Raw genomic sequence first — 13,508 nt, 5'->3', positions numbered from 1 at the left:
ATTCATCACTGCTTGCAGTTTTAATTGATGTAGAAAATCTCTTAGCATCCAGACAGCAATCAAAATATCAAATGATTTTGAAAAAAAGGAAAAAAATCCATGGTCTCTGGCAGCGACAGGGCTGTAATAACTTCATCCAATCAATTTTAATGGCCCAAAGGTATTGTATGGACAGCCTACCTGTCCATCACCCTGTCCTTACCTGCCCACCCTGTGGCAGAGTGAGCTCATTGTTTACGGACAAGAATGGCAGAGAAAGTACAGAAACACTTTTCATTAACAGCTGTACCTACAGCAGCTTGTACTGCCAAACCGAGCAAGAGAAGAAAGACCGAACTCGAAAAGGCTACAAACAAAAAGAAGTTGGAGAGCTCACGAGGTGAAAGTAGAGTCAACATTGGAGTGGCTGTTCAACGATGGAGACAACCAATGGAGTCTGTGAGGGGTGTCTTGTCCTGGGTTTTTTGTCTTGTGAACTTCCTGTTTTATTTTGAAAAGTAACTCTCCTCTCGTTTCAGGTCACTTGCCCTTCCTCATGTGCCACCTGTCTGACGTCTCCCCTGATTCCTAATTGTTTCCACCTGTGTTCCCTCACCTGATGTGTCTTATAGTCTGCGTCTCCCTTTGTTATGTGCCAGAGTGTTTGTGTTTGTCACGCACCCCAGCCCTCGTCCACAGCCTTGTTCCAAGCCTCATTTTCCAAGTTTTTATTTCGGATACTTTTCCTCTTAAATGAGTGACTTTTTGTTTGTAATTTTTTCCAGTAAGATTCTAGATAATTTATTAGTCCTGTTGTTTGCCTCCGTTGGAGTGATTTTTTGTTACTAGTTTTCATAGCCAAGATTGCCAGAGTAGTTAAGTTATTTGTGTCTTTTGTTTGCCTCCTTTGGAGGGATTTTTTTTGTTACTTGTTTTCATAGCCAGGATTGCCAGAGTAGTTAAGTTACTAGTTCTTTTGTTTGCCTCCCTTGAGTGATCTTTAGTTTCCTTCTTTGTTTTTTTGAGGTCTTTTTCCTCATGTTATGTAGTACTGTTTCATAGCCTACAGAGTAGTTAGATGTTTCAAAGCCTATTTGTTTGTCACGTCATTTAAGAGTGTAAGTTAAGAATAAAAGTGTCACGATAAAAGCCTGCTCTAATTGCTCCAATACTGCTCCTGAGTCCTCCTTCCAAGTCCAGGTCTGACAGTAAACTCTGGCCAGTATGGACTCAGCAGATATGGAGCAATTGTCGGAGATACTGCGCACCCAAGAGGCTCGCCTCGACTGTCAGGAGGAGTACCAGACGGCGATGGCATCACACCTGGGACAACTCACGTCACAGCTACAAGGCATGATGAGCCAGCTGGTCCCACCGACCACTACAGCCCCGTCTCAAGCAGCAGCGGAAGCAGTAGCAGCACCGACTCCAGTAATACCCATGGTCGGATCTGGCAGTAAGTTGGCTCCACCAGCACAATTCAATGGGGAACAGGGATTGTGTCGGACATTTATTATTGATTGCTCAATCCACTTTGAACTAACTCCTCATGCCTTTCCCACCGAGCGGTCTATGATCGCTTTTATGATCTCCCACCTGTCCGGCAGAGCTAAAGCTTGGGCTTCGGCCGAATGGGCTCGGGACTCGCTGCTTTGCAGATCTCTCGCCGATTTCCAGGCGGCATTAAAAAGGACCTTCGATCCGGTGACAACCGACCAAGAGAAGGCTCAAGAGCTGAGTGGACTAAGACAATGCAGCGCCTCGGTTTGTGACTACGCCATTCGCTTCCGCACTCTGGCGGCGGAGAGTGGGTGGAACGACACTGCGCTTTATGATGTGTTCCTAAAAGGGCTGGCAGCTCCCATTCAAGACCTCCTCGTTCCCCTGGAGCTACCCGCGGACCTGGACTCCCTCATCGCACTCACAATCTGAACGGACAACAGGATTGGGCAACTCAGACAATAACGAGGAGAGACACCCACCAAGCTGGTCGTCTCCCCAACGATCGTCGCCGGAGCCTGCTCGCCACGTTTCCAAGGAGGAAGAGGGGGAACTCATGCAGCTGGGTTGAGCCAGGCTGACGCAGGAGGAGCGACGGAGGCGACAGTTGGAAGGCAGGTGTTTTTACTGCGGTGAAACCGGTCATCTCGTCATTACCTGTCCAGCCAAAAGATCCATGCTGGCGAGTCAAACCACAATTTCATGTCCCGCTGCACGCACCCTCACAAGGGTAAAGATAATGCATCACACCCTCACAGAGCTTGAAGTGCTCATAGACTCGGGAGCTGATGAGAATTTAATGGACTGGGGTTTAGCAGAGAAGTTGGGACTCAAATCTGAAATTGTTAACAGATCCATAAGAGCCAGATGGAAAAGACTTGTTTACCATTACTCACATCACCGAACCTGTTCCAATGCAAGTAAATGATCATAAGGAACACATTCAATTTCTCCTGTTTAAGTTTAGTTTAGTTTATTTATTTAGCACACATTTAAATTCAATGGTGCACGGAGGGAACGAAGCCGGTTGGCTTGTACATAAGTTCCACCCCTATAACAAATTACAACAAGACAAATTTCTATGGCTAACAAATAAGCATAGAAAGATAGAGATAAGATAAGAGATAAAGTGCATACATAATCAACGTTATATGAGCAAAATGAACAAAAATGAGAAAAAAATGGAGAGATAAAGAGCAAAGTGATTAGCAACAAATAGAGACAATAGAAATAAGGTAAAAAAAAAATCATTAATTGAAACAATAAAAAGACAGAGTAAGGATGTGGGATATGGAGAGAGCGAGGAAATTCAAGAGAAGTTGAGATGTATTTTTAGCTGCTTTTTAAAAAGTGAATAAGAAGAAATGGATCTTAGTGGAGGAGGTAGTCCATTCCAAAACATAGGACCTCTGTAAGTCATATTAAACTGATGGTGTGATGTGCGGGTGAAGGGTAAATATAAAGTAAGATTATTACTGTGTCTAGTGCGGTGAGAATGTACATTATGATTGAAGGTAAAGAAATTTTGAAAAGTGACAGGGAGATCTTGGTTTCTGTAAATAAACTTGTGAATAAACAAACAAATCTGATGGTTATTCAGTTTGTGAATTGGTAGAAGAGAATACTTTGTGAATGGTGGTGCTGACGGAGCATATCTGTTTGAATGTGAGATGAAATGTTTACAAGATAAAGCTAAATCATTTATGTAAATCAAAAATAATAAAGGGCCCAAAATAGAGCCTTGAGGCATCCCCTGTAAAATTGTGGACTTGGTAGAGGAGTGGCCATTAAATGTCACATATTGTTGTCTATTAAATAAATAATTTTTGAACCAATTCAGGGCAATATCCTCCACACCGTATCTATTTAATTTGGCAATCAGAATACTGTAGTTGACAGTATCGAATGCCTTGCTTTAGTCTAGAAAGACCCCAAGGGCAAACTTTTTCTGGTCCATAGTAGTTGAAATAATATTAGTTAACTGAAGTAATGCATGCTCTGTAGAATGTTTTTTAGGAAATCCATACTGATGATCATGTAAAATCCAGTAATTTAGAGATGCATGGCAGGATGGATATAGGTCGATAATTTCCAAAATTGTCAGTATCGCCGTTTTAAAAATGGGGATAACTTTAGCGATTTTTAAATCATGGGGGATATTACCAGATTGCAGTGATAAGGAAAGAATGTGGGTTAAAGGAGAAACTAAATGATCAATGGTTTCTTTAATCAAAATGCTCTTTATACCATTGTGACCTGGGGCTGAGTTCTTTAATTCCAAGATGATATTATGGACCTCTTGTATAGTTGGAGGATTGAAGGTGTTAAAAGGTCAAGGTCAAGGTCAAGGTCAAATTTATTTATATAGCACATTTAAAAACAACCGAAGTCGACCAAAGTGCTTCACAGGTTCAGGAATTCACAGTACAAATAAATACATCAAACAAGCAGGGAATACAAAAAACAAAAGACAGTATGTGGAGGCAAGATGTCAACGTCTAACTAGAGTTAAAAGCCAGTGAGAAAAAGTAGGTTTTTAGCAATATCTTGAATGTTTCGGTGGTCCGAGCAGTTTTAATTTGCGGAGGCAAAGAGTTCCACAATTTAGGAGCAGCCACAGAAAACGCTCGGTCACCTTTACTCTTCAGTTTGGCTCTTGGGACGTTAAGAGCCATCAGAGAGGATGACCTCAGAGCTTTGGCTGGAGAGTAAATGTTGATGAGCTCACATAGATATGGAGGAGCCAAGCCATTTAAAACCTTAAAAACAAACAATAAAACCTTAAAATCAATTCTGAAACGGACAGGAAGCCAGTGGAGAGAAGCTAAAACTGGAGTGATGTGCTCATGCTTTCGGGTCTTAGTTAAAAGCCTAGCAGCAGCATTTTGCACCAACTGAAGTCTATTGAGAGAAGACTGATTCAGACCCACATACAAAGAGTTACAGTAATCAAGTCGAGACGTTACAAAAGCGTGTATGACTGTTTCAAAGTCTTTAAGGGGCAGATACGGCTTAACTCTGGCTAGAAGTCTGAGTTGGAAAAAGCTGGTTTTGACAACAGAACTGATTTGCTTGTCTAGCTTAAAAGCACTGTCAATAATCACACCCAAATTTCTAGTAAATGGTCGAATGGAGGACCAAAGAGGGCCAAAAGTGCCAGCACAGCGGAGCTGATCAGGATGACCAAAGACAACAACTTCTGTTTTGTTTTCATTAAGACAGAGGAAGTTCAGATCCAGCCAGGTTTTTAAATCACTCAAGCAGTTAAGCAAGGGCTGCAGGGAGTCTGAATCATTTGGTTGAATTGGCAAGTAGATTTGTACATCGTCCGCAAAGCAGTGAAAGGAGATATTGTGTTTCTTAAAGATGGAACCCAAGGGCAGCATATATAATGAGAACAGTAAAGGACCCAAAATAGACCCTTGGGGCACCCCGCAGGAGAGAGGGGCCACAGAAGAGGAAAATTCACCAATTTTGACAGAGTAACTTCTTTCTGACAAATAAGATCTGAGCCATTCAAGGGCAGTACCCTTAATGCCCGCACACTTTTCAAGACGAGATAAAAGAATTGAATGATTGACAGTGTCAAAGGCAGCAGTCAGATCTAAAAGCACTAAAACAGCCGAGTTTCCTGAGTCAGCAGTTAAAAGAAGATCGTTTAGCACTCTTAGGAGGGCAGTTTCAGTACTATGGCGATGCTTAAAGCCAGACTGAAACTTTTCATGAATAGTAAAATCATGCAAGAAAGACTGCAATTGATTAAAAACAATTATCTCCAAAACTTTAGCCAAAAAGGGGAGTTTAGAAATCGGCCTAAAATTGGAAAGAACTGAAGGGTCCAGATTATTCTTTTTTAAAAGGGGTTGCACGACTGCATGTTTAAAAGCAGAGGGAACACACCCTGTACTGAGGGATGAATTTACAAGAGTTAAAATGCTTGACCCAACAGTGTTAAAAACGTCTTTAAATAAACAAACAGGAATACTGTCCAGGGGGCAGTTTGCAGGACGTAGCTGTTTGACTATGTCAGACAAGTAAGAGAATGAAACCGGTTCAAACTGCTGGAAGACAGCTGGGCACAGAGGAGGGACAGAGGGGTCCAACATAGAAGGAATGAAAGGAAGGCTAAGAACAGAGATTTTGTCAGTAAAATACTTTAAGAAATTCTCACACAGAGTAGGTGAGGGCACAACATGATCTGTGTCACGAGGATTAATGAGACAGTTAAAAACGTTAAAAAGAACCTGTTAGCAACAAGGTGGGATAAAAACTCAGTTTTTGCAGTTTTTACTGCTTTCTTATAATTAAATAAAGTGTCTTGTAGAATTCCAAAGGAGACTTGGAGTTTGTCCTTTTTCCATTTTCTCTCAGCTTGTCTGCAGGCGCGTCTGAGAGAGCGAGTACAGTCATTCAGCCACGGCTCAGAAAGTGCCTTGGTGCGTTTGGACCTCAGAGGAGCAATAGAATCCAAAATGTCAGTGCAGGTAGAGTTAAAAAGGTTCGTGAGGTTGTCAGCACCGAGATCACCGTCATCCAACGTGTACAGGACAGTGTCTCTAAAAGCAGCAGAAAACTGTGAAGCAGTTAACGGGTTAATCGCCCGCTGACGGTGCGCAGGAGCACCGGTTGACACATCGGGACTGGAACCAGTCAAAGTAAATAAAACAGGCAGATGGTCCGAGATACATGTGTCACAAATCTCACTAATTTCAACCAACAAACCAAGCGACAACACAAGGTCCAGGGTGTGACCTTTTTCATGCGTCGGGCCAGCGACAGACTGGATGAGGTTAAAAGAGTCGATAAGATTTAGAAAATCCCTGACCAGAGGCCTGGACTCACAGCACACATGTATATTAATATCACCAACAATTAAAAGTCGATCATACTTCAGCACAACCCCTGCCACAAAGTCGGCAAAGTGCTGAATAAAATCCTTATTATATTTTGGAGGACGATAAACCACCGCACACAATACGGTCACGGGAAGGTTTGCCTCAAAAAGTTGCAGTTCAAAGCTGGAGTAGCTGTCAGACGGAACCGGCCGACAGTGAAAAGAGGACTTAAATACAGATGCTAGACCCCCACCTTTACCGGTGGTCCGATGGGAACTGAGGAAGTCACACTGAGGAGGAAGAAGCTCGGAGAATTGTGTGAACTCACCAGCGCGGAGCCAGGTTTCCGTCAGGAACATAAAATCCAACTCACGTGAAGTGAAGAAGTCGTTCAACAAAAAAGGTCTTGTTTGCTAGCGATCTAGCATTAATCAGAGCCAGGCGAAGAGTGCAAGACTCACTGACCGAAGGCACAACGCGATCCAGCGGGCGAAGGTTAGAAAGAACAACGCCGCCTCTGTGGACCCAAACCCGTCCGGGAGGACACATCGGAGCCAGCAGGTCGATGACATCCATCGGGCCAGGGACAACAGGATGGAGCCATCGGCCTCTTGAGTCCAGCAATCGTCCGGCAGCAGGGATGTAGCATCCATCCACAGGACACGTCACATAGGTAGACGCCAGGTAAGCCTTAAGTTTCACCAGCACTCCGCCGCGGTTTCCCCGTCTCCTAAAACGTCTCTTGCGCAGTATAGCAGCAGGTAAGCGGCACAGGTAGGCCGGTATATCAGACAAGAGGGGAGGAGGTTTTGATGTCCCATCTCAACACACGTTGACAACGACTGTCCTCGGATGTCAAGAAGTATTTGGCGATCATAGACAAGTAGAGCATAGACATCTTGCCAACACAGAGAGAGAAATAGGGCGAAAGCAAATAACAGACTGTGCAGACGAGACAGATGGCCTGCCGTCATTGGCGCCATCTTGAAACGACTTTCAAAAGTGTACACACAAAAGGAGGATATTGCCCCTTAATAAAACTACAGGGGTTCTCACCGGCATCCGAGAAACTCGATGCCAGGACAGAGCCAACATTAACAAAAAAGTTGTTAAAGCCATTTGCTATTTCATCGGGGTTTGAAAACGTCCCCACATTCCCACACATTAATGTTGGTGATGCAGCTGATAATTTTTTACGATTCAGCAAATGATTAATAAGGTTCCAGGTTGACTTGATGTCATTAGAGGCCTGGATTAATTTATCTGCATAATACTTTTTTTTTGTTTTTCTTGGAACAGCTGTAAATTTATTTTTATATTTCTTATAGGTTTCAATATTCAAAGGGGTGGGATTAGTAATAGTTTCCCTATAAAGTTAGTTTTTTTTACGGGAACATTTCTTTAGATCAGGGGTGGGGAACCCTTTTTCCTATCGAGGGCCATTTCGATTTTCATACCATCCCTCAGGGGCCATGATTTTTTAGTTTTTTTTAAGGTAAGCAGCTCACAGCATATTTTTATGGCCTTTTTAACTTAATTGCAATAGCATAAATATCATGATCATTAATTAATGTTTTAGCCAATTTGATCCATCAGTGTATTTTATTGTTTTAATCCAATTAACTTTTAAATAATCTGTTCCTGTTGGTTTTATATTCACTGATGTTTAGTAGTTTAAGCAGTAGATAACTTGAGTTGCCAGGTAATAGCTGTTAATACTTCACAATACAACATGTTGTTGTAGAATGTTTTTACCGTTAATTTTTGTTTTTTACATTAGCAGCTTTGCAAATTATGCATATTGTGAAGTGTTTTGAATGAGACCAGGATTGCTTTTAATCCAAAATCCATCAACATTGCATTAGATTCTCATAACCTGTTAAATAAAACTACAGTCCGAGCTGCAAAATTATAAACATTTTATCATTAAAACTCAGTTCAGTTTTACAAAGGTACAAATGCAGCAGGCGTAGTAACAAAACATTACACCATAATTTGTATTCTAGGTTAAACAGAAACTGTCCAACTGGTGACACAAATCCATTAGAACATTGTCCATTCAACAAGTGGGGAAGTCGTTTGTATATGACTTACACTCGAAGCCATTCAAAATCCATCAACCTCCTGAGGAGAGAGGAGACGTGAAGATAAATGGAGTTTCTCTTCTTCTCCTGCACCTTCCCACTTTTTTGGCTCACCAGCTTTGCTGTCTTGGTGCCACTGGTAGGGTTGAGTCCAATGAAACATCTTAAATCACAAAATCACATGAAAAGAAACTTTATGAAAAACTGCTCTCACAGCTGCTCTACAAGAGAGTGCAGAATTGTCATTTCAGTTGTGCTGTCCAGGCAAGCTGAACCAGGAAGTGGCCCTGCAATGCAATGACTAATACAGTGAAAATGTAGGGTCATAACGGTTAAAGGGATAGTTTGGATTTCTTGTCACAATATTGTATGAGTTACTGACCAGTAGTGATATAGCTGCATCAACATAACCTCAGGTAGCAGATCCTCTGGTTGGAAATTTCCCGACCATCCCCGGCTTGGAAGGACAACAATACCCTCAAACAAATCACACCAACATCACATTTTAAGTGTCCATAACAGAATACACCAAATTAAGTTTATTTAGCTGCTTCACGTGCTTTTAAACTGCTCCTTACATTGGAACTATTTTGTTTGTGAAAAACATTCAGGATATGCACTGGAGCCTCACCGTGCAGGCCACCGAGAGGCTCCAGTGCATAGTAATACTGTCAGTCTGTCATATACAAAATTGTCCCAAAGTAAGGAGTGGTCTGAGGGCACCATAAAGCGGGTAAAATAAAAATAACTAAATATTAATTTAATATGTATTCTGTTGTGGAACACTAGACATGTTTTGGCATGTTTGTTGTGGTTTAAAATGTTCTTTGGTAATTGTCCCAGTTTGCTGCTGCTGCTGTTGTTGGGCTGGTCAGGAGATCTCCAATTAAAGGACTCTCTGCCCAAGGCTATGACCATGCAACTACATCACTACTGGTTGGCAACTCGTACAGCCTTGTGACCATAAACCCGAACTAACTATTCCTATGACTCTGTTTTCCACAACAAAGCGACTTATTTAAAACTTGTCTGAGTCTCATTAATACGCCAATGAACACCCCCCCCTATAAATAATTGAATGATGGTCAAAGGTCATGCAAACCTCAATAATTTGGAAGTCTATTTTTTAGTTAAAAAGAAAAGAACAAAGCAAGTTTGCAGTTAATTCACCTAAATGCTCAGTTTATCCTAATGCAAACTACTTTCAAAATGTCTACCATTGTTACATAAAGAAGTGGTTCTGCAATGGGATAAAAAGCAATTAGGTGAATAATTGCTAACTTACCCTTTTTTTAAACTCAAAAAATCATGTTAAAGGGATTTGAGTACACTCATAAGTCTTGATTGTCTTTTTGTGCTTGCGAATGTCAAAATAAAATCTCCGTTACTCATGATGGCAAACTTTACAAAATAATGACTCACAAGTATTCTACTTCAAGCACATAGTTACCTTTGAATGAATTCCAGTGTGCAAGATGCTTGCTCCTGGTACACAAGATTGAAGTTGTAGTAGCTTGAAAACAAAGCTGCCATTCCAGCCACGAAGCTGGGATGTGGAGGCACAACAACCTGACCCTCGATGCTCAGCATCCAAACGGTTGCTGTGAGCACTTCACCTAAACATAAATCAACAAATGGTTTACTTGTAAATGTTTTTTTTTTTGTTGCCTTCCACATAAACATATCCACATGTTAAATTAATGTGTGTCCTTCATACAGTCTTGGTCTTTGCAATGCTTTACAACAGATTAAAAAAATATATACACTACCTAAGACAATAAGTCTTGGAGAGTCAGGAAGCGGTAGTGTTTGTTCAACGTCAGCTGCTATTGCCAACGCCTAAAAAACAAAGAAAAAATATGTTAAAAATTGACAGTCATTTTCCTTAGCTCAACTGTTGACTGTTGTTGGTAACATGATCATACAAATATAATTTTCCGAAAGCTTCAAACTATAATAATTCCACACTTACTGTCTGCCTGTAATAAACAGTGTTTTGGTTAGGCGCCTATTCGAATGTAGAAAGTTTAGAGTGTATAAGGGCTTAAAACATTATGATGGAAGTATGATGACAATTCTCCTGCTCTATTATGTCTAATAAGTTGTTGCAGCTATTGTTGGGTTAATACCATTTGTTACACAGATTTGGTGTTAAATTTAGCAATTTCTGACCACTCAAAAATTGATAAAAATGGTCAATAATTCCACCAGAATACCACATTAAGACCAAGACCTTGAGGAACACCACAGAAAATGCATTCTGTCATTTGTTATCAAAAACATTTGATATTTTCAGATGCAAGAACTGCATTTTTCTGCAATACATCATCATCACACATGAATTGGGCTCATTGAATCCAGTCTCAGGTTTCCAGCCAGACCAAATGTATGCAATTCCAAGACTGTATAGGGACCCCAGTGTGCAGAAACATTCAAATACACCATTTTTAGAACAGGTGAAAATAACACACGTGCACTGTATGAGAAAAACTGCATGGGATTATCATAAACTGGGCATGTCTGTAAAGGGGAGACTCCTGGTTTTAATTCAGATATCTTGAGTTGAGAGGTCAAGGGACCCCTCGTTTTCACAAACATTAACGATAACAATAAAATAGAGACATCAAGGAGCCAGCTTAATGTCGGTCTCTAGTTCACAGAACGGCTGTTACAGTTAAATATCAGCCGAAATTAGAAGGTTTTTTTCAGGGGTCGTACAAAGTCATACATTATTATGATTTAAACATTGTCTGTTAAATCGAACAATATGTTAATGGAGTCTGGAAAGTAGTAATGCCGGCGCTGAAGAGTGTGTATTTTCGGAGCAGTGAACTCGGGATAACACACCGTCTGACTTACGTTATGGGCTTTCGGTTCAATAACAACATTTTTCGAACTATTGTGACTTCAGAATAACATTAATGGGCCGTCGGCAGTCCCCCTGTTCTGCAGGCGATACGGCTAATATATGTCACGTTAAGTCAGCTAGCTTTAGCTTCACCTAAGTTGACTTTAGTTCGCTAGTGTTAGCTAAAACGGTGCAGACGGACGATTATTACAGTCAGTGACACACAGATTAAACAACATTGTTCTCACCGAAGACCTGACTCCGTAGTGTGGCCTCCTCACGCTGGCGTTCACGGAGGTTGTCTCACCGTCGGCTTCGTGTCTGCTTCATGCCTGAGTGAAGTCCAGCGCTATGCTCAGTTTACACTTAAATAAATATGAAATAGGTTAACGTTAGCAAACGATGTCTGGTCGCATTGTAACATTATATCCGTTGTACTTTGACTTTGATTTACCATTAAACTGCTTCGCCTCACATTGCTTGTTCAAAATGTTTTCTGAAAATTCTCCAGCTAGCTAACATTAACTTGTGGCGTGCACCAGACTGATACAGGGTCAAGTTAGGTCAACTAACGTTAACAAGTTTAATCACATTTTAATTTTGTAGCCAATTTATAATAGTATACTTTCGTATTAATGATGAGTGGAGGACAATGCCGTTGCTTCTCTGCAATCCGCCATCATCTTCTTCTTCAAACCCTTGTGCAACATTCAATTTCAACAGTAAATACCTGTACTACTGCATTATTTACAGTCAATCGCAATTTACCTGTATTTTACCAATATATTACTGTGGAAAAATGCAGTCAGCTACTGTAATTGTTTTGGACCCATAATGCATTGCAATATACAAGTAAACTTTGTAAAATGAAAGAACAAGAAGTTACTGTAAAATTTTACTGTAGAAATTGTAGCAGCAATTTATTACAGTGTACCTCAAATCATTTCAGAGCATTCTGATGTGAAATTTAAAAAAATCAGCAACCTAAAATCTCATATATCAACTTTAAATCACTCGAAAATGACAGATCTGAGTTGTGTCATATAAGGCTATTACTAAATTAGCTACTGACCACGAAGCTAGCCTGTGTCACTTTGTCCTGGTCCGCTCGCGGTTCGGATCAAGCTTCTTGCTGGCCAGTCAAACTCCGTCGGAGAGCGACAACTTTATCCAGCCGCTATTGTCCTTCAGGTCATCCAGTTTAGCATGTTTCGCGCTGTAATGACGCTCAAGGTTTGCCTTTTTCATTACGGCCAGCGCCTCCCCACACACCAGGCACACGGGCTTGCCTCTCACTTCCACAAAGAAAAATTCATAATCCATTTGTCCTGGAAAGAGCGACACTCCGCATCAATTTCTCTTTTTTTAGTAACCATGTTCCGTCTCCTCACGTTGTTGTCACGTGTCAATCACTGAGGACACGACGCGATGACAGTTACGCTGATGTTGTATTCAATGACCTTGCTCATGGCCCGGAAAGACAGACACCAGCCCGGGGGGCATTTAATTGCTCCAACTCTGCAAAACTGTCATGCAAATATTTCTCTGAGAGTCAGTTTAATCGTTTATATCATCAGGGAGACCCCATTGTTTTTTCCACTTTTCATTTGAATATCCGCAGTTTGTCTAAAAATTATGATTGTCTGAAAACTTATTTATCAACCCTGACTCACTCCTTTTCAGTTTTAGCTTTTTCTGAAACATGGTTAACTGACGATCTTCTCAGTCTTTTTCCGTTATCAAATTATAACTCATCTCACTCCTGCAGAAATAATAGAACAGGAGGAGGAGAGTCACTGTATGTGTCGAATGCTGATAATTTCATCAGTAGAAAAGATCTAATTGCTGACTTTGCTACGACGCATGTGGAATCTGTATTTATAGATATTGCACTTGGAAGAAAAAACGTTGTAGTCGCATGTATTTATAGACCCCCGACTCATTACGTTTAATGACGCACTATATTCTACCTTAGAAAAAATAAACAAGGAAAATAAATTGTGTGCCTTATTGGGGGATTTTAACATCAATCTGCTCAAAGATGATCAGATATCCACAACTGACTTTCTAAATACACTTTACTCCGAAAATGTTTTCCCCTTAATCACAAAGCCAACTCGAATCACTAAATCTTCAGCCTCATTAATCGATAATATTCTTTTCAACTCTCTGGACTATGAAGTCAGCTCCGGTCTATTTTTATGTAATATATCTGTTCATCTCCCGGTATTCCAGATTTTATATGCGATTGATCCTCCTAAT

The 13,508-nt window shown here is 40.9% G+C and overlaps 1 long non-coding RNA gene across 2 annotated transcripts in view; it reads right to left on the bottom strand.

Annotated features, from left to right (window-relative positions):
* Nucleotides 1-12,772, bottom strand: part of LOC311262835 — a 34,752-nt gene extending 21,980 nt beyond the window's left edge. Inside the window, exons 1-5 of one of the 2 annotated variants that reach the window (XR_014623302.1) lie at nt 12,319-12,772; nt 11,495-11,611; nt 10,168-10,237; nt 9,849-10,014; nt 8,409-8,561 (exon numbers count right to left, since the gene is read on the bottom strand). This is a non-coding gene — a long non-coding RNA (uncharacterized lncRNA). Of the gene's footprint in view, nt 1-8,256; nt 8,562-9,848; nt 10,015-10,167; nt 10,238-11,494; nt 11,612-12,318 lie in introns of those variants that run through there. The other variant, XR_014623303.1, reaches the window with a different exon arrangement.
* Between the last annotated feature and the right edge of the window lie 736 nt (nt 12,773-13,508).

This window comes from Pagrus pagrus (genome assembly GCF_965226575.1).
Source record: "Pagrus pagrus genome assembly, chromosome: 9".
In the NCBI taxonomy this organism is placed as follows: domain Eukaryota; kingdom Metazoa; phylum Chordata; class Actinopteri; order Spariformes; family Sparidae; genus Pagrus; species Pagrus pagrus.
Note: the sequence above shows the minus strand (reverse complement) of the source record. Positions and strands in the feature narration are given on the sequence as shown.